Raw genomic sequence first — 25,146 nt, forward strand, 5'->3', positions numbered from 1 at the left:
GTTTGCAGTGGAATGGAGAGAAGTGGAAGGCTTTAAGATGCATTTAGGAGGCAAAATTAACAGGTGATGGATAGTGTCCAGCTCCAGGCTTCGTGCGATTTCAGTAGTTACTGGTGAGTGGGGACTTCGAGCTTGGGATCAGGGCGCTGGCCGGATTCCCGCGCGTTAGTGTAGTGGGCGTGGCCCGCCCGCCCGTCGTCATGGTGATCATGTTGGGCGGGGCCGAGGGCGGGGCAGCTGGGGTCTGCGTCACTCGGTGGTGGCGATGGTGCGTATGTGTGGGGGGCGGGGTATACGCTGGGCGCGTCCCTAGGATCACGTGGTGCGCAGCACGCAGAGTCCTTCTGGCGGTTGGTCCTGAAGCGGCGCAGCCGGAGCGGGGCTGTGAGGTGAGCTCGCGGTGAGGCACAGCGAGGCGAAGCCGGCTGGTCGAAGCTGGTCCGGGCGGGCCCGCGCCGGCGCGTGCCGTGCGGGCGGGGACGGGGACGGACGCCACCGCTGCTCTGGTCCCCTGCCCGGCCCTGCTCCCCGCCTGGCCCGTCTCGCCCAGCCCGGAGGGAGGCCCGGGGACTGCTGCTGAGAGCGTGGCGGGCGTGCGAGCGGCGCCCAATCCTCAGGGCTGCCCGCGGGAGTGACGGCAACCTAAGCCAATCAGCGCCGCCCGAGGGGGCTGGGTCGCGGGGTGCGGGCCTGGGGCGCGGAGCGGGCCGTGGTGGTGGTGGTGGTGGTGGTGGTGGTGGTGGTGGTGGGTGGTAAGCGGTAAGCGGTAAGCGCCAGGGCCAGAGCCTGAGCTTTGTGGCCCGGAGACCTCCACCATCGGCCTTTGCTATTGCCTTTTTTTTTGAGAATGCGTTTTTGAAAATTGACTCTTTTATCCTATTCTGGGGAGCACACCCCTTTCTCAAGCCCGACTATGGGAGTGTCCCCTTTCTCTAGTTTTGAAAATGTGGGTGGGTCACCCCTTTCTTAAGCTCCAGCCCAGGGGGTTTTTATCTCAATTTCCAAAGCCCCCTCAAACCGAGGATGTACCCCCTTTCCTAGGCTCCTCAAACTGGGAAGACGCTTCCTTTTTTCGAGCCTTCAATCTGAGTAAGCACTCCCTTTCAAATTTGGAGCTTCGCCCTGTTAGCGAGTCTTTCAGATCTGGGGTCCAATAACCAAAGTTTTGGGGTACTTATATTTCCACAAATCCAAGCCCCCTTTTCCAGGCTCCTAATCTGGCAGTGTGCTTGCCAGAATTTCTTAAATTTAAGGGCTGCTTCCTTTCCTCAACCCTTCAAATCTGAGGTGCCCTTCGTTTCTAGATACGACTGGAAATGAGATCCAAGTCCTGAAGTTTAAGGGTACATATATGCAATTACACAAGAAGGGAATTCGCTGCTCTTCCAGCCACCGTTTTGGGGTTTGCACCCTTTTTCATTAGTTCCCCAAATCGAACATCCTCTTTCCCGAGGGAGACTCATTTTCATGTCTGAGGGTGTATTTGTTTCTTGTGTTCCCCAAATGTATGGGATACACCCCTTTGGATACACAATTTTCAGGGTGCAGTCACCTTCCTGATGCTTCTTAAATCTGGGAGGGTACATCTTTTTTTCTGATTTCTCTCATTCCCAGGTGGTAGTCCATGGTTTTTGAGCCCTTCTGCCATCTAAAACATCCCCTCCCCTCCCCCCGGTTTCCTTCCATTTCTGGAACCTCAGTTCCCTGTAGGTGCTCTCCCTGTTCCTTTTTATTTTTTTTTATTTTAAGATCGATATCAGTCTTAGCACTTGTATTTTCTTTTTTTATAAAGATTTTTTAAATGTATTTTTATTGATTTCAGAGAGGAAGGGAGAGGGAGAGAGAGTTAGAAGAGAGAGTTAGAAACATAAATGATGCCCTAGCCCAGTGGTTGGCAAACTCATTAGTCAACAGAGCCAAATATCAACAGTACAACGATTGAAGTTTCTTTTGAGAGCCAAATTTTTTAAACTTAAACTATATAGGTAGGTACATTTTTATAAACTTAATTAGGGTACTCCTAAGGCTTAGGAATAGCCACACTCAAGGGGCCAAAGAGCCTCATGTGGCTCGAGAGCCGCAGTTTGCCAACCACGGCTAGCCGGTTTGGCTCGGTGGATAGAGCATCGGCCTGTGGACTGAACGTCCCGGGTTCGATTCGGGTCAAGGGCACATGCCTGCAGGGGTTGCGGGCTCGATCCCCAGTGTGGGGCATGCAGGAGGCAGCCGATCAATGATCTGTCTCATCATTGATTTTTCTATCTTTCTCTCTCCCTCTTCCTTCCTCTCTGAAATCAATAAAAATATATTAAAAAAAGAACATAAATGATGAGAGAGAATCATTGATCGGCTGCCTCCTGCACGCCCCCTACTGGGGATTGAGCCTGCAACCCAAGAATGTGTCCTTGACCGGGATGGAACCGGGACCCTTGAGTCCTAAGGCTGGTGCTCTGTTCACTGAACAAGACCAGCTAGGGCTCTTCCTTTGATGAATGGGTATCTTTAGCACAGCACTTTCTCTGCTTCTCTGACCTTTTTTTTTTTTTTCCCCCTGAGAGTACTTCCTATAGTCATACCTGAATTCACTTTGCCCAAAGGGAGGCTCTCCCTTCTAAAGGGGTGTCTGCATGTTTTCTTTCCTGTGTCTACTTTATCTTTTATCTTTCTGCTAACTGGAACTCTTCTCTGTTAGCTTGCCTTATACCCAGGCGTTTTCCTGGTTTCTAACTCTGGACACTGCTCTGCTTACGGGTGGCTGTACAGATTTTCCCTTTCTTCCCCTAACACTGGAGGTGGCTTCATGTCCAGGACTATCTGATGTCCCAAGTGCTGGATTTAAACTGGGAAGGAATCACCTCTCATTTCTTTGGTTATTCACAGGACTCTTAATCCTCCTGGTGGTTTGCTTCCTATAACATTCTGGTTAGATGAATACTGTTTTCTCCTTTGCTTTATTTTCCTGTATTGGAAAAAAAAAAGCTCTCAAGAGATTCTTCTAGTCTTGCTTTCAGCTCAAAAGCTTCCTCCCTACATTGGCTTAGTTCTTTCCTTTTATTAAGAAGAGAGATCATTTGGAGGAATGTCTTATTACTCTTTTTGTTATTGTCCCTGGGGTGCAGGTGAGGGATGGATCCTTGTCTCTCCCATCACCTATCTGCCAAGCCTTGCTCCCAACCCTTACCTTAAAATCTACAAATACCTGGGACCTCTTGTCTTTTAAGAGCCTCTCAGTAGATTATTTCTTTTGTATTTCCCTCTGCCTTTCTAGATCTTACTCAGGGCTTCTCAGCCTGAACCCCTTAAATCAGATTAATTTCTCCACAGCTGGAATCCCAAGTGCTTATGGGATAATGACACCTCTGACCTTTCTTCCTTTTGAGAAGTACTTGAGTGTGCAGCTGTATGAGGCCTCAGTGGGGGAGAGAGTTTGGGCCTGAGAAACTACATTGGCAGGACAAGGCCAGAGGAAAATACTGCATTTTTAGGACCACATCCTTCTGAATTTCATTTGGAGATTGGAAGTTTGCCAAGCACCTGCTTCTTAGGGATGCTGGGGGATTTAATGATACTCCCAGGAACCTGTAGGAATTAATGGGGCATGTGGAGAAGTGTTTGAACTCAGTGTTGGAACTTGAATTGTATTTTCAGAACAACTAAGCTGTTTTATATTATATCTCATGTTCATGAAAGCCCTAGAGCTAAGTTGTGTTATTTCAGGAAGTGAAATAGATCCATATTTAGATCATTTGGTCATTAGTAAGTACCAAATTCATTAAAAACCATTGGAGGTCTGTCTGAGCAGTACCTAATAAAATAAAAGTGAACAGGTACTTTGTCTCTTTATTTGCCTGGTTGGTGCTTTATCTGTGTACTGCTATGAACAGTGCACCCAAGTGTTCTATACCACTGCTTGTCAAACTTGAATGTGCTTATAAGTCACTTGGGGATGGGGTCTTGCTAAAATGCTGATTCTGATCCAGTAGGTTTAGGGTGGGGCCTGAGTGCCTGCATTTTTAATTCCCAGGTGATGCTAATATTACTGAACTATATTTTGAGTAGTGAGGTTCTGTACACAAAGTCAAAGATTTCTGTGTGAAAATAGGAAGGTGGTGGTTAGCCTTATGCTAACCTTATGCTTATTGGTATTACGTTTCATTTTCCCTTTATCCAGACACATACCCCTTAAAGTTTGTACAAGGCATGATCCCCTTCTGAGTACTACTAGTTATACTCAATTACAGTTATTCTAGCATTTAGCTTTAAAAACCATGGCTAAAACTTCTCTAGGACTTTGATTTCTATGTACTTTGTCAAATTTATTTATTTATTTTGTCCACCTTTTCCAAAACCTGGGTGTTTCCCTTCAAGTTCCATGATAGCTCATTTAATGGCTGTAGGCCTGTTACTGCCATTTGTACATGTATTAAAGCTTACTTAGTCTCCAATTCTGAGATGTCAAGGTAGTTTCTAGCTTTTTACTGCTATAAACAGTGCTTTCTGTAGAAACATATTTAGCCCAATCATTATTATCTCCCAAAGATAAATTCCTATATGTAATTGGTAGGTCAAATTACGTGCTTATTTTTAAGACTTTTAATGAATATTGCCAAAATGACCTGCACAAAGGATGCATTGATTTATACTTCCACTAACAATGTATGAGAATGCTCTCTTTAAAAACAAGGTACGAAAAGCTGCTCAATTTTTTTCTGTTTCCCTTGAAAATTTATTCATATTTGTTAAACTTTAACAATTTTTTAATTGAATATTTTTGGTGACATTGGTTAATAGAATGATATAGGTTTCAGGCATACAATTCTATAATACTAGAGGCCTCTCGCACGAAATTCGTACGCAGGTATGGTCCCTAGGCCTGGCCTACAATCAGGCCCCCCCCCCCCCCCCCCCAGCCAGCCACCACCCACCCCTGGTTTCCTGTTCGCCTTGGAGCCTGCCAGCTGGGAGGAGGAACTGAGAGGTTGGCCATTCCCGCCTGCTCGCCTGCCCCGCCCCCACCGTGGGTTGCCCTCTGTGTGTGGGGCGACTGGCGGGGCAGGGGCCTTGGTCTGGCGCTGCCCGCAACCCCTGCCATCCACCCCCGATTCCCCATTTGCCATCGGGTGATCAGAGCCTGCTGGCAGGGGAAAAGGACAAGAGAGGTGGTCAGTGCGCCTCATAGTGACTAGTCGAGCAGTCGTTCTGGTCGTTCTGCTGTTAGGGTCAATTTATATATTATCCTTTTATTATATAGGATATCACCTGTATATTGTATTATGTGTTCATGACCCCTAGTCAAGTCTCCTTCCATCAACATTTATTTATATTTTGTTAAATTTAAATGCTTAAATATTTTTTGCTTAAATTCAAACATAATTCTTGACATAGAATCATTAGATCATACTTCATAGCTGATATAATCATCCAGCTTGTTTCTCTGATTCCTCACCTGTTATCCTACCATGGTAGGGAGCCTGAGCTATCCCAAGTCAGCAGGGTCACAGGTGTTGGAATGTCCAAGTCTTTGGTTTTCTAGGTTCTGAAAATGGGTCTGGGAAAGGCAGTGCTTGGAACTTGAATGGAAGCTGCTAGCTTATCTCTGTATGGGAGCTTCACAAAGGTGAATGCTGGTGGGAAGATGACCTTCTTTGATGGGGATCATTTCTTATGATGGTCTCTCTCCTTTTGAACCCACATTTCTAATCTATTTCTAAGTCTTAGTGGGTTTTTTCTTTCTAAATGTCTTAGATCATTTCCTTGGCTGTTACCTGTCATGGCCTTTTTCCAGCATAATCCTATTCTGGGCTCTAATCAGGACAAATTTGAATGACTAGACTATTTTGTGTCCTGGTCCTCCCCTTCCCCCATCCCTCACATGAATGTCAGATTCTCTTCAGTCAGGGATTTGATCTGGATTTGGCTATAGTCCCAGCTGCTCCACTCACTGTTGAGACCTCAGGCAAGTCACTTAATGCTACTGGGCCACATTCTCCCCTTTTGTAAAGTGAGGGGCTGATTTTCTCCAAGGTCTGCCCTGTTCTGAGTCTTCGACAGTACCTTGCTTAGAAACCCAGTGTCTGGGAGCTTGTTGTAGCAGATCTGATTTCTTCACGTGCTCTGTTGGGCAGGCTGCCAGTCATTCTCTTGTCCGAGTCACTTCTGCCACTGCCTCTTTCCTAGCCAAGGCAGCCAGCTTGTCCTCACACCCAACTAGAGCATTCTTCTGCCTCCATGTCCTCTGTCAGTTCCATGCTTTATTTTATTCAAAACTGCCTAAACTTCTCAAAGAAATCTTCCTTGAATTCTCTGTTTAATGTTCACTACTTCCCTGAATCACTAAGAGGGAGGCTGTATTTTACATAAAACATGTTTATTTGTAAATTCTCTTGTCTGATGTATATTTTAAAAATGTTTTCCTCTCCTCCCTACTCCAGCTTTCTTTTTTTGCTTTGAATTAGCAGTGTAGAGAGAATGAAATTCTACCAGGTGGCTTAATGGTTGGGTGTTGACTCATGAACCAGGAGGTCACAGTCAGGTTGCGGGCTCGATCTCCAGTAGGGGGCATGCAAGAGCCAGCAGATCAATGATTCTCACCATTAATATTTCTATCTCTCCCTCTCCCTTCCTCTCTGAAATCAATAAAAACATATTTAAAAAGAAAGAAAGAAAGAAAAATGTAGCCCTAGCCAAATATCTCCATTGGTTAGAGCATTGTCCCAATATGCCAAGGTTTCGGTTCTATCCCCGGTCAGGGCACGTACAAGAATCAACCAATGAATGCATAAATAAGTGGAACAACAAATCGATGTTTCTCTCTGTCTTCCTCTTTCTCCAAAAAAATCAATAAATTAAACAAACAAACAAACCACGTGGCCTATCTAAGTAAACTGTGATTGGATAAAGAGTAATTTTTTTTTTTTAAAGTAATCCATCTGCCCCCCCCCCCCCCTTCCCCCCTGCCCCCTCATTACTTCCTAGGGAGATGAAGGGAGGTTTGAGCTCTGATTTCCAGGCTTTCAGTGCTTGGAACAATGCTCAACCAACTGAGCCACACTGGCCAGGGATACATTTTTCTTGATAAGCATTTTAAAAAACAAAATATGTCTTTAGAGTCTCCTTGGTTTGGTTAGATGATAAACTTGGAAAGAAAAAGGGAGGATGCTGTCCATATTCATCTCTCTCATCGACTGCCCCTTTCAGATTGTTGACTGACTAACCTTGGAGTAATCTATTAAAAATGGAAACCCAAGCCCTAGCCAGTTTGGCTCAGAACATCGGCCTGCAGACTGAAGCATCCCAGGTTCGATCCTGGTCAAGGGCACATGCCCGGGTTGCAGGCTCAGTCCCCAGTAGGGGGTGTGCAGGAGGCAGCTGATCAATGATTCTCTGTCATTATTGATGTTTCTATCTCCCTCTCCTTTCCTCTCTGAAATCAATAAATATATATTAAAAAAAATTGAAACCTTGATTTGTAATGATGCTGTGACAACTTTGCTAGGTCTTGGGCTAGGTATTCAGCTACCTTTTGCTTCCTTTGGACAAATAATGGAAGCAGTGTGTTTGGAGAAATCCCATAAAATTTTAGGAGCCTGGTATGAGTCACCAAGCATAAACAGTGCAGCTGTATGAAAGGGAGGTGGTGCCTGAATCAGTGGACTTTGAGGAAGGAGGACAGGAGGGGCCTGCGGAAGGATTTAAAACCATGTTTTTGTTTGATGAGAGCTTATCTGATGTCAGGAGCATAATCCTAGGATTTAAAAGGCTGACTCCCAGGCATCTTAGATGACTATGTGGGTTCTCTTTGTCCTAGTAAGAGACCTGATTTTCAAGAGGTCTCTTTCCTGCATGGAAAACGTGTATGGCTAGGTGGATTGACATGCCTTCCTTGCTTTTACAGGTGCACAGGTGTTGGGATTTCTAGGTTTTGGAAGTTTGGCCAGGAAATGTGGACATTTTTATTTTAATTTATTTTTATTTTTTAAAATATATTTTTCTTTTTAAAAAATATTTTTATTGATTTCAGAGAGAGGGAGAGAGACATAGAAACATCAGTGATGAGAGAGAATCATTGATTGGCCACCTCTTGCATGCCCTCCCCACTGGGGATTGAGCCCACAACCTGGGCATCCTAATTCATAGGTTGACACTCAATCACTGAGCCACACTAGCCAGGTGATATTTTACAATAATCCTATATAATAAAGAGGGAATATGAAAATTGACTGTCACTCCACCACAAAGATGGCTGCACCCACAGCTGAGGCCGAGTGCCCATAACGAGCTTTAAGGAGCAATCAGCAGGGACCTGAGGCTGCGCGCCACGCCCCCCCCCCAGCCCCCGTCCCATGGAGCTTGACAGGGGACCTCAGGCTGTGCCCCCACCCTGGCACCAGGCCGGGGGGCCTCAGGCCATGCCCCCCACTCATCAGGGCTTGATGGGGGACCTCAGGCCACACCCCCCATCCGGCAGGGATTGACGGGGGACCTCAGGCCGTGCCCCCTGCTTGGTGGGGCTTGACGGGGGACCTCAGGCCATGCCCCCCACCCCGGCACTGGGCCAGGGAACCTGAGACCATACCCCCCACCCTGGTGGGGCTAAACAGGGGACCTCAGGTTGCGCCCCCTGCCCTGGTACCAGGCAGGGGGACCTCAGGCCGCACCCCCTGCTCGGCAGGGCTTGACAGGGGGCCTCAGGCCATGCCTCCTACCCCGGCACTGGGCCAGGGGACCTGAGGCTGTGCCCCCCACCCTGGCAGGGCTTAACAGGGAACCTCAAGGTGCACCCCCCACCCGGTGCTGGGCCAGGGGACCTCGGGCTGCATGCCCGCCCTAGAGCCAGGCCAGGGGACCTCAGGCAGTATCCCCCCCCCCCCCCCCGGCACCAGCCAGGGGACCTGAAGCTGTGCCTTCCACCCAGCAGGACTTGACGGGGGACCTCAAGGTGCACCCCCCACCCTGGTTCTGGGCCAGGGGACCTCAGGCCGTGCCTCCCACCCCAACGCCAGGCCGGGGGACCTCAGGCCATGCCCCCCGCCCTGGCGCCAGGCTGGGGGACTGAAGGCCGCTCCCCCTGCCTGGTGGGGCTTGACGGGGGACCTCAGGCCACCCCTCCCGCCCCAGCCCGGGCTGGGGGACCTCAGGTGTGCCTCCCTACCCTGGTACCAGGCCAGGGGACCTCAGGGTGCGCCCCGCCACCCGGTGGGGCTTGACAAGGGTGGGACCGGCCGGTTCTGGATCTAGCCCAATGGGGGGGGCCCGGCCAGGTCTGGGTCTTGCGCACGTGGGTGGGTGGGGACTTGACTCTGGGTCCCGTGGTGCACCCCAGACTCTGACAGGAGGAAGATTTTCATATACATTTTACTAATTTTCTTTCATCTCTGACACTTTTATTATAGAGAAAGGGCAAATAGCAATATTAAAATATTTCCTCTAATTCCCTTTTATTATTTATTTATTTATTTTAAAATATATTTTATTGATTTTTTACAGAGAGGAAAGGAGAGGGATAGAGAGTTAGTTACATCGATGAGAGAGAAACATCGATCAGCCGCCTCCTGCACATTCCCCACTGGGGATGTGTCCGCAACAAAGGTACATGCCATTGACCAGAATCGAACCTGGGACCCTTGAGTCCGCAGGCCGACGCTCTATCCACTGAGCCAAACTGGTTAGGGCTAATTCCCTTTTAATGTGCACGAATTTTGTGCACTGGGCCACTAGTAATAATTACAGCAAGCATTTTTTGGAGTACTCTATTGGATCTTATTGAGTCTTGACAATTTATTATCTTCATCTGATAGATGAGGAAACTGAGGTTAAGTAACTTGTCCAAGGTCATTTGCTAATTAAGAGTCCAAGTTTTTTGGCCTGTAGTCCCGTTTTATTTACATCTTCCTCTCTATGGATGCTTTACCCCTCCCCTCACCCTCACCCTGGTTAGAATAAGTCATTTTAATCACAGTATCAAACAGGCAACATTCTGGAAAACCGAACTGAGGTACTGCTGAGAGAAGGGATGGCCTTATCCCCTCATCCCCGATTCCATTCCTGACCATGCAAATATCCCTTAATTGTAGAAGCCCAGCTCACTACCTTTATCTCTTTCTTGAGGCTTCTGGACGTGGATGGTTTGGGCTGTTTGTCCCATGGAGTGGTGAATGCTGTCCAGTGTGCTTTGATGAGTAGGAAATTGGTCATGCTTTGACCTATATGAGAATTACACATCTCCAATTTAGAAAAGCAAGATAGTTGAAGAGGCCACCTTTCATGTCCAGGCTGCATGGTATATGGCGATAAGAACCAGGATTTGGAGACAGAATGCCTGAGTTTGAGATCCAGCTTCTGTAACTTGTAACTTGGGCATGTGGCTTAAACCTCTTGGGCCTCTCACTGTGGTGTAGGCATTAGAGACACGTCTATCATGGCAGGTTACTTAACCTGTCTGGATCTGTTTCCACACTCAAGTATAACTGTCTCTCATTCATTGATCATTGGAAGTATCAGTAAATACTACCCTTTCCCTACATTTCCTAATCTGAAATAGGAATAAGAAAACCTAATTCATAAAGTTATCAAAACTTGGTGAACTGTGAAGAGTTGAGTATATGTTACTATTATTTTTGTTTTATTCCTTTCACAAAATGTTTGTAAAATCTCATGGACCTTGTTTGTTAATTTGTATTTTATCCTTAACTACATCATTAGTGTCTGTAAGAGAAAGATACTAAATTTTTCCCCTCATTTTCACACTTAAGAACATAACAGTACCTGTCCGACTGGTGTGGTTCAATGGTTGACCGTCAGCCTATGAACCAGGAGGTCACGGTTTGATTTCTGGTCAGGGCATGTGCCCTGGTCCCCGGGTTGTGGGCTTGATCTTCAGTGTGGGGGAGGGGGTATGCAGGAGGCAGCCAATGAATGATTTTCTCTCATCATTGATGTTTCTATCTCTGTCTCCCTCTCCTCTGAAATCAATGAAAACATTTTTTTTAAAAAAAACATAACAGTACAGTATACTCTTTTTTTAAATATATATTTTTATTAATTTCAGAGAGGAAGGGAAAGGGAGAGAGAGATAGAAACATCAATGATGAGAGAGAATCATTGATCGGCTGCCTCCTGCACGCCCCCTTCTGGGGATCAAGCCTGAAACATGAGCATGTGCCCTTGTTGGGAATTGAACCTGACCCAGTAAGCTCTTCAGGGAACGGCTAATGGTTGAGCCCAGCCCTGAAGGATCAGGCAGAGGAAGCAGCTTGTTTGAGCCAAGCTCTGGAGGTGGGAACTGCAAGGAGTTTGGGCGTGTGGGCTCCAAGAGCAGTAATTAACCATGAGAGCTTATTGTGTGCCAGGCTCGGTGCTAAGTAATTTTTTTCTTTACCACACGTGTATGAAGGTACTGGTACTATCCCTCTTTTACAGATGAGGCTGAGGCTCAGAGAGGAAATGACTTATGTAAAGTCATCTGGAAAATGGTGGAGCTGGGATCTAAATCTCACTCCAGAGTTCTGGCTCATAACCTCTATGTGCTACTGCCCCTCTGCTAAGCTTCCCTGCTTCTCTCCTTTTAAGCTCCCATTCAGTTTGGTTTGGTCATAAGGGTTAACTCACTGACAGCCACACTGAGGAGCTTAAACTTAGTTGTGCAGGGAAACTACTAGACTGCTTTTATTTAAATTGAGATGTAATGACATATAACCTGAATTGTTTAATTAATTAATTAATTAACTAAATTTTTTTTTAAACAGCAATTTTTAAAAAAATATATTTTTAGATTTCAGAGAGGAAAGGAGAGGGAGAGAGAGATAGAAATATCAATGATGAGAGAGAATCATTGATCAGCTGCCTCCTGCACGCCCCCTACTGGGGGGTGAGCCTGAAACCCAGGCATGTGCCCCTGACTGGAATTGAACCTGGGACCCTTCAGTCCTCAGGCCGATGCTCTATCCACTGAGCCAAACCAGCTAGGGCAATTTATTTTATTTTTAAATATATACATAGTATTTTAATAAAACATACACAATTAAATTAACTTGAAATTAACCAAAGAAGTAACCTGAGCTGTTTTAAACAGAGGCATCTTATGATCAGATTTGTGTTTTAGAAGTATCACTGTAGTAACACTGAGGAACATTAGTAACAGTGTAGTAGTTGACTAGAGTCAGATTACCTGGGTTTAATTCCTTGCTCCAATACTTGCTAGCTTTGTTATTTGAACAGCTTACTTTCTGAACCTTAGTTTTTTTCATCTATAAAATAGGAATAATAATAATCCTCATTACGAACCTGTGAGGTAGACACTAAATGACATATGTGTGTGTGTGTGTGTGTGTGTATACACACACACACACACACACATACACACATGCATACACACACTGAGTGGCCAGATTATTATGACCACCCCATCAGTACTTCGTTGGGCCACCTTTTGCTTTCAATGCTGCTACAATTCTTGGCTCCACGAGATGTTGAAAGGTGATGCGAGGAATCTGACACCATGCCTGATGAATAGCACTGTCCAGTTCTGTGAGATTTGATGGTTGTGGAACCAGCTGCCTGATGGCTCTTTTAACTTCCTCCCACAAATGCTCAATTGGATTGAGATCTGGTGATTGTGGGGGCCACCTAAGCAAGGTAAAGTCTCCCTCATGTTCTTGAAACCACTCCTGCATGACACGAGCACCATGGCATGGCGCATTGTCTTGTTGGAAGAAGCCATCTCCATTGGGATACGCCATCAATATGATAGGATGAACTTGATCAGCAACGATACTTAGGTATGTTGTGCTATTTAGACATTGTTCCACACGAATTAAAGGGCCCAAATCATGCCAGGAAAACATGCCCCAAATCATAACACTGCCCCCACCAGCTTGAAGGGTTGTACTCATGCATGTGGGGTGCATGCTTTCATGCTGCTTCCGCCAAATTCTCATTCTGCCATCTGCATGATGCAACTGGAAACGTGATTCATCGGACCACATGACTTTTTCCCAATGCTCGACTGTCGAATCCTTGTGTTCCTGTGCGAATTGGAGACGTTTTATCTTGGTAACTGCAGACAGGAAAGGTGTTCGAACAGGCCTTCGGCTTCCATATCCCATAGGATACAGTGTACGGCTAATTTGCCTGCAAACGTCAGGTGGTCATAATAATCTGGCCACTCAGTGTGTGTGTATATATATACATATACATATACATATACATGCATATATATATACATATATATATACATCCCACGTTCAAAGGCTGTTAAAATGCGTTGTTTACCCATATCTTCAGAAAAAAATCACTTCTGTTGTGGTAAACAACCTGCTTCCCTATTCATAATGGTCTGGCCCTCTGGCAACTTCAGTGCGAAATTATAGCTAATTTGCCTACAAACGTCAGGAGGTCATAATAATCTGGCCACCCTGTATATGTATTTAGAATAGTGTCTGTCATAAAATAGGCAGTCAGAAGATGTCAGCTTGTAAGACAGTATTGGTTTGAATCTGGGAGGGTGCGTCTGAAGGCTTTGAGCTCCATCATGAGCTGTTGCAGTGTCTGGGTTAGTACAAGGTGTGTGTGTGTGAACTGGGCAACCACCTAGAAATGGGAGAGACTTAGAAGTAGGTATTACAAAATGGTGACAGAATAGGAAGCAAAGGAGATGCCCATGTTTTTAGATTGGCATATTGGCCAGTCTTGGAGCCTTAAACTGTGATGGGGAGACAAGGAGAAGGAACTTGTGAGGGTAAGATGATTAGCTCAGTGAGGTTGAGTAATGTGCCAAAGGTCATTCAGCAAATATATTCTGGAGCCAACCCTGAGCACTAGGCCCTTTGCATTGCTTCTGGGAGGATCATTGATTTAACCAATTCATTCTCAGTATTTTAAAAAATACATATATTTTTATTGATTTCAGAGAGGAAGGGAGAGGGAGAGAGAGAGAAAGAAACATCAATGATGATGGGAGAATCATTGATTGGCTGCCTTCTGCACGCTTCACACTGGAGATCAAGCCTGCAACTGGGGCATATGCCCTGACCGGGAATTGAACTGTGACCTCCTGGTTCATAGGTTGATGCTCAACCGCTGAACCACGCTGGTTGGGTTCATTCTTAGTGTTTCGAAATAGATAAACTCAACCTGTGTTTGCTGTCTCTCTGAATTTTAATTGTGGAAAGAAAAGCTAGGTTCTCAGAGAAAGCATTTCAAGTATCTGGGAAGTGTGGGAATTTTTTGGCCTATTTCTTTTCTCTCTTCCTTCTTCCCTGACTCTCCCCTCTCCTTTGCTTTCTTCCTTCGCCCCTCAAGTAAAAGAAGTGAATTCAACTCTTTTAGTGTGACCTGGGAAAGGGCCTGAGGAATGGAAATGATCTTTGCTTTAGACCCAGTGTTCCTTCTATATCCTTGAAACTTGAGGATGGTGGTTCAGAGGCTCTTGCACCTACTGAATCAAATTGTCACTTCCCTAGGATTAAATTGTGCAGTTTTTGGTTTTTAGTTCTGTATATTGGATACCATTTGTTAGCATTTCATAATAATATTGACGGTAATCTTTTGTGTCTAATGTCCTTTTTGTTAGTACTATTTCTATCATATACCATTTTATCACTGATACTATTTAGTGTTTATTGTGCTAAGCACTTGATATCCATTAGCTCACTTATTCAGTCACAATAACCCCAGAAGGTAGAGGTTATCAATCCCATTTTCTGTATGGGCAAACAGAGGGGAGGCTAAGTGATTTTTCTCATTTTTACTCAGCCACCAAGGAGTGGAGATAGGATTGGCCAGAATCTGAGTCTAAAACCTGTCTGTGCTGCCATCCCTAAGCACTCCCTGGCCTTCCTCCAAGCTAGAACTTTGGCAGAGTCCCCTTGGAAGCTTCCTCCTATAGATCTATCACTGGACCTGCTGGTATATTGTTTATGCTTTTCTGGAACAGCAGCAAGGGCTTCAGGGAAGTCTCCACCTGGTAGGGCTGTGGGGGTGGCGTAGAGGAGCTGATTCCCACCTGAGGGCCTTGCCTCTAGGACTTTGCCTCTTCCTCTAGATCAGGAGTGGGGAATCTTGTTTTCTGCCAAGGCCCATCTAATCTAATAATAGACTAACATGGTAATTAACCATACCTTTGCTACTCCTCCCATTGGCTAATTAGCATGATATGCAAATTAACCACCAACAAAGATGGCAGCTAATTTGCATACTATAGGCAGATCCTGCTTTGCCACCCAGGCGCTAGATCCTGGCCTGCCCTGTGCTGGGAGAGGCGGGTGGGACGGGCGGCAGCACGATCTGAGTGGCCTGCACACTCCCTACTGGGGATGTGCCCACAACCAAGGTACATGCCCTTGACTGGAATCGAACCCAGGACCCTTCAGTCCACAGGCCGATGCTCTATCCCAGCGGTTCTTAACCTGTGGGTCGCGACCCCTTTGGGGGTTGAATGACCCTTTCACAGGGGTCACCTAAGACCATCAGAAAACACATATATAATTACATATTCTTTTTGTGATTAATCACTATGCTTTAATTATGTTCAATTTGTAACAATGAAATTGGGGGTCACCACAACATGAGGAACTGTATTAAAGGGTCACGGCATTAGGAAGGTTGAGAACCACTGCTCTATCCACTGAGCCAAACTGGTTAGGACAGACCTCAGCTTCTTAGAGTCCTTGCTAACAGCCTATCAAAATGGTCCTCCCTCATCACTGGTTCACATCATTTTGTTTTTCCACACAGTACTTACCCTGCGAGTACAGTGGGGCCTGGACTTACGAGTTTAATTCGTTCCGTGACGGAGCTCGTAACTCAAATTACTCGTATGTCAAATCATAAAGTGAACGAGTGAGACACGTGATGCTGGGCTGATGTGGTGGCGTTCACTGTGGCGTTCACTGTGCCAACTAGCGGTGGGGTATCCGAAGCTGGCTCGTAACCCGAATTTTAGCTCGCAACTCAAAGCAAAAAATTGGCCGAAAAACTCGTTAGTCAGGACACTCGTAAGTCAAGGCCCCACTGTAATTATCTTCTTTGTGTATGTGTTTATCTTGTTTTTGCTTGCCTTCCCCACTAGAAAACAGGGTTGCGGGTGTTTCATCCTTCCTGTCTCTACCTCTAGTACATAGCAGACACTCAATAACTATTGAATAAAGGAGACCTAAAGATTTAAGTATGTCTTTTACTTGAAATGTCCTTCAGTTGAAAGGGAATGGCTTTAAGTTAAAAGACACCCTCAGCTCTGGCCGGTGTGGCTCAGTTGGTTGGGCATCATCCTGTGCACTGAAAGGTTTCCGGTTCAATTCCGCATCAGGGCACATGCCTGGGTTTCAGTTTCGATCCTCACTGGGGAGTGTGCAGGAGGCAGCCGATTGATGTTTCTCTCTGTCTGTCTCCGTCTTTCTCTCCCTCTCCCTTACTTTTTCTCTAAAAATTAATAAAAATCTGCCCTAGCTGGTTTGGCTCAGTGTATAGAGCATCAGCCTGAGGACTGAAGGGTCCCAGGTTCCATTGTGGCCAAGGGCACATGCCCAGGTTGCGGGCTTGATCCCCAGTAGGGGGCGTGCAGGAGGCAGCCGATCAATGATTCTCTCTCATCATTGATGTTTCTGTCTCTCTCTCCTTCTCCCTTCCTCTCTGAAATCAATAAAAATATTTTAAAAAATTTAATAAAAATCTAAAAAAAAAAAAAAAAGACACCATTCTCCTTGGCTCTGGCTGGGGAGTTCAGTTGGTTAGAGCATCGTCCCAACATGCCTAGGTTTCGGGTTTGATCCCCGGTTAGGACACATACAAGAGTCAACCAATGAATGTATAAATAAGTGGAACAACAAATCCATTTCTCTCTCTTCCTCTCTCTCCCTCCCTTCCTTCTTTTCTCTCAAAAAAAATGAGTAAATAAAAGACACCATCAACTTTTAAAATTTTTGTTAATCTTCACCTGAGGATATTTTTCCATTGATATTTAGAGAGTGGGAGGCGGGTGGGAAGAGAGAGGAGAGACAGAGAGAGGGAAAGAGAAAGAGAAATAGAGAAAAACATCGATTGGTTGCCTTTCTCATGCGCCCCAACCAGGGTCCAGGATAGAATCTGCAACTCTGCAACTCAGGTATATGCCTTGACTGGGAATCGAACCTGAAACCCTTCCGTGCTCTGGCCGACACTCTTAACTACTGAGTGACAACAGACAGGGCACCATCACCCTTTAATGGAAATTGAATGCAAGCCTAGTGGTAAGCAATATTAGGTTATCTCAAAGCCTGATCTGTAGTTTCTGGTGGTTAATAGTCTTTCCTCCAGTGTCTCAGAGTTTATTTCCCCTAACCCTGTCTCATAGCTGACTAGTTGAAATGTCTTGTTCCATACTCATCTATCACTTTAATTCTTTATTACTTTGAGCCTTCAGTCCCTTCTCTCAGAGCATGATGGGGTTGCTGAGGGCCGGACTTCCAGTTATCATGGCTACAGTACTCTTTCACTTTTCCCAAAATAAAACCTAGAGTCCTTATCAGTACATCATTAACTGTAAATGAATTCTGATGCCAAATAGGGGCTTTGCAGATCTTTTCTCAACTACTTATAATAGAGGCCATTAATCCTCATTTGATAAGTTAGGAAGGATAACTCAAAGGTGTACCTCATAAACATGTGGTAGTGGTTAAGAATCTGGAGCTGCAAGGCCTAAGTTCAACTCCTGACTCAGTCACTCTCTATATGGGTGTCCCTAATTTTTTTCTGTTCCTTTGTTTACTCACCTTTACAGTGAGGTTTAATAATAGTCCTTACTTCTGTGGTTATAAGGATTACTTGACTTAATATATGAAGAGTTGGCTATTATTACCATTACTAGAGGCTCAGTGCATGAAATTCGTGCATGGTTAGGGTCCCTAGCTGGCTGCCGGCTGGGGCCTTCTTACGCTCCGCGCTGCCCCCTGGTGGTCAGTACAAATTATAGTGAGTGATTGAATTCCCGGTCAAACTCCCGAGGGGACACTTTGCATATTAGGATTTTTTATTTATATATATATACATCTATATATAAATGTTTTTATGTAGGTCTTGTTTGTCTGCATAAGGGTATTTTATATCTATTCTCTTTTTGTAAGATTAGTTCACATCCTAACATTTTAGTAGCTTAGTAGCATTCTTTATTTCATTTATTAGGCATCTGTTGAGCATCAATCATTCTTTACCCTAATAACAGGTTTTGCTTAAAATTTTCTTGTTAAACCTGTGAACTATATCTAGTTTTCTTGGAATCCTATGTAAAGAGCCATTGCTTTTTCCTTGTTTTCACAAATGATTTATTTTTATCCTGGCCTGTATTCAGCTGATTAAAACTACTGAGTCCAAGTGTTTAAGCTGTTTTACACCTTGTTCCTAACTTCCAGTTTGAGGTATTAAAAGATGGCTATAGTCAGGGCCTCAGGCAGTGGTTCAAGTGTTCTAGTTTGTCCACAGCTGGGCCCTCTTATGTTTTGTCCTTTCTAAAAAATTGAATATTTCTGCTTGTTATATAATAGTGTGATAATGCTAACACAACATTTGAAAAGCATGCAGTTGCTTAATCTTGTATTCAAATTATGTTTATGTCTAAAGACATGAATATAAGCATAGCAGTGACTTTGGTAGGGGAAAGAGGAAGGGCTTTTGGGAAGTGGTTTGTCTGCCTTTGGGGACCTCAAAAACTGCTCGCCCCTCTGTACCTCAGTTTCCTTTCTGTAGCACAGGAACATCAATCACATTTAGTTTTTAATACATCATTTGGCTGTTGTAAAGATCCAGTAAGATAGTATAAGAATGAAAGGTTTTTTGCATGTTTAAATAATGCTTTTTAAAAATATAAAGGAATATGGAGAAGTAATCCAAAACTAAAATCTTATAGACTAGATAATCCCTGGAGGTACATTTAAAAAAAATCAGTATTATCTTATATTTGTTTCAGGTGTACAGCATAGTGGTTAGATAATCATATACTTTATTTTATTTTATTTTTTTAAAATATATTTTATTGATTTTTTACAGAGAGGAAGGGAGAGAGATAGAGAGTTAGAAACATCGATGAGAGAGAAACATCGATCAGCCGCCTCCTGCATATTTCCCACTGGGGATGTGCCCGCAACCAAGGTACATGCCCTTGACCGGAATCGAACCTGGGACCTTTCAGTCCGCAGGCCGACGCTCTATCCGCTGAGCCAAACCGGTTTCGGCAATCATATACTTTACAAAGTGTTCCCCCTGTTGTTTCCAGTACTCTACTGGCACCATACACAGTTATTACAATATTATTGACTATTTCCTATGCTGTGCTGGAAGTATGTTCTTAAAGTTAGACAATTATAACAATACAGAAAGGTAAAAATGAAAAGACAAATTTTCATTCTCTGTATTTTTCATTTAAAGGAACTACTTAGACAGTTTCTTAGTTTCTTCCAGATATTTTTATTATCTGCTATAATAGATGTTTATATTTATGCCTATTTACTTACATTAAAGGGATAATACCATACACATGCTTCTACACTATGCCTTTATTTTTTAAAATATATTTTATTGATTTTTTACAGAGAGGAAGGGAGAAGGATAGAGAGTTAGAAACACCCATGAGAGAGAAACATCCATCAGCTGCCTTCTGCACACCCCCTACTGGGGATGTGCCCGCAACCAAGGTACATGCTCTTGACCGAAATCGAACCTGGGACTCTTTAGTCCACAGGCCGACACTCTAGCCACTGAGCCAAACTGGTCAGGGCAACACTATGCCTTTTTTACTTGACAATATATCTTGCAGATGGCTTTTTATATCAGCATGTACAGATTGTCATTATTCTTTTTTTAAGAAATATGTCTTTTTTTTTTTTAATATATTTTATTGATTTTTTACAGAGAGGAAGGGAGAGAGAGAGATAGTTAGAAACATCGATGGGAGAGAAACATCGATCAGCTGCCTCCTGCACATCCCCCACTGGGGATGTGCCTGCAACCCAGGTACATGCCCTTGACCGGAATCGAACCCGGGACCCTTGAGTCCACAGGCCGATGCTCTATCCACTGAGCCAAACCGGTTTTGGCAAGAAATATGTCTTTATTGATTTTAGAGAGTGGAAGGGAGAGAGGTAGAGAGATAGAAACATCAATGAGAGAAAACATTGATCGCTGCCTCCTGCACGCCGCCTACTGGGGATTGAGCCTGCAACCCCAGGCATGAGCCCTGACTGGGAATCAACCAGTAACCTCTTGAGCCACACCAGCCAGGCTGCCATTCGTTTTTAAAGAAATAATTACTTTTCATTTACCTGGCTATATGGCCTGACCAGGAATTGAACCCGTGACCTTTTGGTGTAGGGGATAGCAGTGCTCCAACCAACTGAGCAACACTGGCCAACACTGCCATTCTCCACCCCCTCCCACCATTATTCTTTTTGATAGCTGTACAACATTATATTGTATTGATGAACCATAATTCATTTAACTAGGCCTCTTGATGGACATTTTAGCTGCAGAAATTGCAAAGCTATTTTGATCATCCTTATAGGTAATTTGGCAGAGTTTGGGGGGGTGTATCTTTAGGAAAAGTTATTGGCAGTGGGACTGCTGGTTTGCAGGTATGTGCATTTTTGTAGATAGTGCTAAGTTGCCTTTAGAAAAGCTTTTCCAATTTATGCTTCTACCAACAGTATATATGCAACCTCTTTTCTCCTCATCCCTGTAAATGCTGGGTATCCTCCCTATCTGAGTTTTGCCTATCTGAGAAGTGAAAAATTGTTATTTTGATTTGCATTTTCTTTTTTTAATTGAGATACTTTATTATTATTATTATTTTTAATCCTCACCTGAGGATATTTTTCCATTGATTTTTAGAGAGTGGACGAGAAAGGGAAAGAGAGAGAGAGGATTATCGATGTGAGAGAAACACATTGATTGGTTGCCTCCTGCATGAGCCCTGACCAGGGCCTGGGCCAGGGAGGAGCCTGCAACTGAGGTACGTGCCCTAGACTGGAATCAAACCCGGGACCTGTCGGTCTGCAGGCCAGCGCTCTATCCACTGAGCCAAACTAGCTAGGACTGATTTGCATTTTCTTAATTTAAGGTGAGGTTATGTAGCTATACTATCACATGCTTATTAGACCTTTGTATTATTTCCTTCCTCCTCCCCCCTGTAATCTGCCAGTTCTTACACTTTGACTTTTTTGTTCATGGTTTGTATGCACTCTTTGTTAATAAAGGAAGTTAGCTCTTTGTCATATGTGTTGCAGTTATTTTTTCCTAGTTTGTCATTTGTGAAAGTGCCCTTTAAACTGTATTACACAGTGTAAATTTAAAGTTTTCATTATTATCATTGATATAGGTGCATTGACTGTGAATATTGTATTTAAGGAAATAAACTAGGCTCTCTGTCTCCTGTATGGGAGCAGTGGGGCTCCCATTGTTGGGAAATTTGAATGTAAAGGAGTAATTTGAAGTCCTGCCAAGATCTTTAAAATGGAATCTTATATAAATACAGATTGCATCAGATTTTTTTCTCTTAGTTTTCCTCGTTGTCCTATTGAACATATTCCTTTTCCTCTGTTTCTGGAAGCTGGAGATTTTTGGAAGAAAAGCTAAAAAGAATGGATAAATTAAAAGCTATGGAATCTTAGCCCTGTTGTATCTGGAAAAAAATTTGTGTTTAAAATTGAATGTGACCCTAACTGGTTTGGCTCAGTGGATAGAGCGTCAGCCTGCGGACTGAAAGGTCCCAGGTTCGATTCCGGTCAAGGGCATGTACCTTGGTTGCGGGCACATCCCCAGTAGGAGGTGTGCAAGAGGCAGCTGATCGATGTTTCTAACTATCCCTCTCTCTTCCTCTCTAAAAAATCAATAACATATATTAAAAAAAAACAACAACAAAAAACTGAATGTGAGCCCTGGCTGGGTGGCTCAGTTGGTTGGATCATCATCTGGTACATCAAAAAGGTTGTGGATTCAATTCCAGGTCAGGGCATACCACCCAGGTTGCAAGTTCAATCCCTGGTTAGGGCATATAAGGGAGGCAACCAATTGATGTTTCTCACATGGATGTTTCTCTCTTCCTTTTTCTCTCTCTCAGAATCATTAAAATCCTGGCCAGTGTGGTTCAGTTGGTTGTGTATAATCATGTGCACCAAAAGGTTTCTCTTTCGATTTCCAGTCAGGGCACATGCCCAGGTTGTGGGCTCTATCTCCAGTAGGGGGTTGCAGGAGGCAGCCAATCAGATGTTTCACTCTCACATCTATGTTTCTCCCTTCCTCACTTTCTAAAAATCAATACAAAATATTTTGAAAAATCAATAAAAAATATCCTTGGGTGAGGATTAAAAAAATACACCTAAATGTGAGAAGCATCTTATGTAATTAAAAAAAAAATTCCTGCTTCTGTCTTGAACTCTTTTTCATTAGCAGGTGTTGTCAGATTAAATTGAGACTTTCAAATGATTTCCAGGGTATCTCTCCCCTTGCCTTTTGTTAGAGCTTGTTCATCTCTTCTCAGTATTTGTGTTTGTCTTCCTGGCTGGACTGAAGTGAGGACTGAGTTAGATTTCTTATTTCTAATTTCCAGCACAGTGCCTTAATGACAGTACTAATGGTTTGTTGAACGAATGAATGTGAAATGTAAAAACAAACTCTGCCACTCCCAGAGGAGTGGAGGGAAGATTGGGGATTGGAAGTGAAAGGCAGATTAGTCCTTAGTCTTGTTCTGTATAATACCAGAGAGTGAAACTTCAAACAAGTGGGTCAGAGTTAAAATGAACAGGTTTTAATTCATGATAAGGAAAACCTTCTGACAATTCAGCCTCAAGAGGAATTTGTTTTCTTTTTTTTTTTAAAAGAAAGAAAAGGAAAGTTTTTAATCTGCGTCCCTGGGCGACCCATGAATCCCAAAGACAGGGCCAGTGGATTGCACCAACAGGGAAGGGGGGTTTCTTTTTATACAGGTGTTTAATGAGGGGCGGGGGCATGAGCTGAGGAAGTTCCCGCCCCAGGGGTCGGCAGGGTATTCAGGAAGAAGTCAGTATCTGTGTGGGGGTCGTCGTGGATACCAGGGAGGAGCCGGTATCTGTGTCTGGCAAGCTGATCTGTTAGAAATTCCAGGGAGGGTCCATTATCTCGTCACGCATCTGCATGCATCTGATCCTGGGCTCCCTCCAACCTAACATCCTGGCCTTTTAGTGATAGGGGATGCCGTCTCGTTCTGACTACTTTCAGCTGACCAGGGACGACGGGGGGTGGGGGGAGGGTGTTTAAAGGCCAGGTAGGCAGAGGCAAGTCAGAGGGCAGCCGAGTGTAGGGATGGAGCAGGAGCTGATTCACAGTCACCCGTGACAGCTCCGTGATCCGGGAGCGGATGAACTTGAGGAGGCAGGGGGCTAGGAGAAAAAAGACACAGATGAGAATCAGGGGCCCTATCATGGGTAGGACCCAGGTAGCTAAGGGGCTTTGGAACCAGCCGGAAGGAGAGTTGTCCTGGAAGTGTCTTGCATGTAGTTCTTCACTCAGTTTAGTCAGGGTTTGCATGTTTTGCTCCACTATTCCGGACTTGTTGATGTAGTAGCAGCATTCTTCCTGAAGGAATATGCAGGTTCCTCCTTTTTCTGCAGTCAGAAGGTCTAAGGCGCGCTGGTTCTGTAGGGCTACCTGGGCTATTGATGTTACTTGTCGCTGTAGGGAGGCTAAAAAAGGCGGTAGTAGACTCCAGGGCTAACTGGAGCTTGTTATTGAAGTCCTGAGCAGAGACCAGACTGTTCCCGAGGGCCCCCTGGTGAGGCCTATCGAGGTAGTGATACTCACCCCTAACGTGACAGGGAGGAAGGCAGCCCGGTGGGTCCGGGGCAGGATGGAGGGAGCAACCAGGCGAGCTCTGACTCTTTATACAAGGTTAGTTGGGGAACTACTGTGACCACGAAGCAAGGCCCGGGGTCAGAGGAGGTCATGCTGTTGCTTAAGGTGCTGTTGCACCAAAAGAAGGTACCCGGGCTGGTCTTGGTGAGACTGGCTGCGGTGTGGTTTTGGGTGCAGTTCTAAGTGACTCGTCCCCCAGTTACTGGATTACTGGTCTGGTAGCACATCTGTGGGGGCAGGGTGGGCTCTGGAGTTTCGGGAGGCATCATGGACCTTGAACCTCCACACATAAGCGGGTGGGGGTTGGTGTAGGTTGCTCAGGGCCGGGAGGAGAAGGAGGAGGGGGAGGGCGACTAAGGCTTTTGGATGTAGGTTTTTAAGGAGGACCGAGTCACCAGGGTGAAGGGCTGGTACTCGGGAGTCCTGGTCGGTCGGCTCTGGCTTGGGCAGAAACCTGTCCGTGTGTTCTCGGAGCAGCTGCCTGGGTAAGGACAGATACGGGAGATACGTACCCAGGGGAGGAGGATCAGGGGGACGGTGGTTGAGCAAGAAGGGTCTCCCATATAGGAGTTCAAAAAGGGCTTAAGAAGGTGGGGCTCCTTGGTGTAGCCCAGATTCTGGTCGGGGCCATGGGCAGGAGGTTCAGCCAGGAGCTGTGAATTTCTAGAGAGAGTTTAGTTAGATGGTCCAATACGTTGGAATTGAGTGGCTATGATGAGGGTTCGAGCCAGTGACAGACAAATCCAGCAGGATGTAGAGGAGGAGGGATTGATGTTAGAGAGTAGATAGAAAGTTGTGTTGATGAGGGTGGGCATAGGAGTAGGTCCAGGGTTCGTAAATGGAGAGTGACACTAGAGGATTTCCCATCCCAGACAGTAGAAGGAATTTGTTTTCTTGAGTCGTTGGGAATAATTTAGTCATCTTTATTCATTCACTCCCTTGCTCCCACACTCCTGTATTTCATTTTATTTTATTTTTTAATACATTTTATTGATTTTTTACGGAGAGGAAGGGAGAGGGATAGAGAGTTAGAAACATCGATGAGAGAGAAACATTGATCAGCTGCCTCCTGCACACCCCCTACTGGGCATGTGCCCGCAACCAAGGTACATACATGCCCTTGACTGGAATCGAACCTGGGACCCTTCAGTCCGTAGGCTGACGCTTTATCCACTGAGCCAAACCGGTTAGGGCCACTCCTGTATTTTAATGAAAGGTCTCTGGGGTACCTGGGGCAAGGGAGTTGTGAGATAAAAGTACTAATTCAACTCTGGCTGGTTTTTCTCAGTGGTTAGAGTG

General features: G+C 44.9%; 1 protein-coding gene across 2 annotated transcripts in view; it reads left to right on the forward strand.

Moving 5' to 3' along the window:
• Positions 1-304: 304 nt before the first annotated feature.
• PHF20 (PHD finger protein 20) overlaps positions 305-25,146 on the forward strand; it is a 127,460-nt gene continuing 102,618 nt past the window's right edge. For both annotated transcript variants that reach the window (XM_070420224.1, XM_070420225.1), the window contains exon 1: positions 305-389. The gene's annotated coding sequence lies outside the window, so the exon portion shown is untranslated. The remainder of the gene's footprint in view (positions 390-25,146) is intronic.

This window comes from Myotis yumanensis, unplaced genomic scaffold (genome assembly GCF_028538775.1).
Source record: "Myotis yumanensis isolate MYYU_CA2020_CCGP unplaced genomic scaffold, mMyoYum1.0.hap1 SCAF_7, whole genome shotgun sequence".
Taxonomy (NCBI): Eukaryota; Metazoa; Chordata; class Mammalia; order Chiroptera; family Vespertilionidae; genus Myotis; species Myotis yumanensis.